At 39.1% G+C, this 699-nt stretch overlaps 1 long non-coding RNA gene across 1 annotated transcript; it reads right to left on the bottom strand.

Moving 5' to 3' along the window:
- Window position 1: 1 nt before the first annotated feature.
- On the bottom strand, window positions 2-652 carry LOC104774615. Its single transcript, XR_765413.1, has 2 exons — window positions 386-652; window positions 2-40 (listed from the first exon to the last, which is right to left on the bottom strand). It is a non-coding gene; the product is annotated as an uncharacterized LOC104774615 (long non-coding RNA).
- Window positions 653-699: the final 47 nt, after the last annotated feature.

Raw genomic sequence — 699 nt, 5'->3', positions numbered from 1 at the left:
CTTCCAACGTGAAATTCTCTTTGTCTAAAATTGTCTCCACCTATGTTCGTAACAATAATGAAAGAAAAAAGAAAAAAAAACAATTAGTACATGAACACAATTCCAAAATTTCATTGAACTGGCGGCAAGTACTATCCTCGAGAACTATAACGCCTCCAACCGGAGATATTGAGTTCAAGGAACGATGTTAAAATAAGAGCAGAACGCATCACAGCAAGTTACGAGACACGAAATTACTCAAAGAAATTAAAATCTAAGTTCACTTTTCTATATGATTATCCTTTAAACCATCCAATTACGTCTAACCTACTTCAAAAGCATATCTATAAGTTTTTTTTTTTCTGTGGACGACTCAGAGAGAGAAAGAAGAAGGGTCCAAACTCACAGGAGATGACGCAGAAAGAGATGTGAGCTTCCAGAACATGGTAGCGAGGGAGGAGTGGAGATGTGAAGCTTCGCCGTAGCTGGAAAAGAAAAAAAACAAAGGAGGACTTGGCTAGATCCGCCAAAAAAAAACCTAACCTAGAATCAAGGTGAACGCTTCTTCGCGGTGGACGAGTAGCGAATTCAGCTTGAAAACCCTAATCGATCAGTCAATATAGAGAGAGATTGAGAGAGAGATCCTAAGATGATGGAAGCGGAGAGAGAGAGATTTGGAGATCGGAAGGTCGAAATTTTTGAAAATTCGAGGCCTAAAAT

Source organism: Camelina sativa, unplaced genomic scaffold (assembly GCF_000633955.1).
Source record: "Camelina sativa cultivar DH55 unplaced genomic scaffold, Cs unpScaffold04011, whole genome shotgun sequence".
NCBI classification, from domain to species: Eukaryota; Viridiplantae; Streptophyta; class Magnoliopsida; order Brassicales; family Brassicaceae; genus Camelina; species Camelina sativa.
This window is presented reverse-complemented; position numbering and strand designations above follow the sequence as displayed.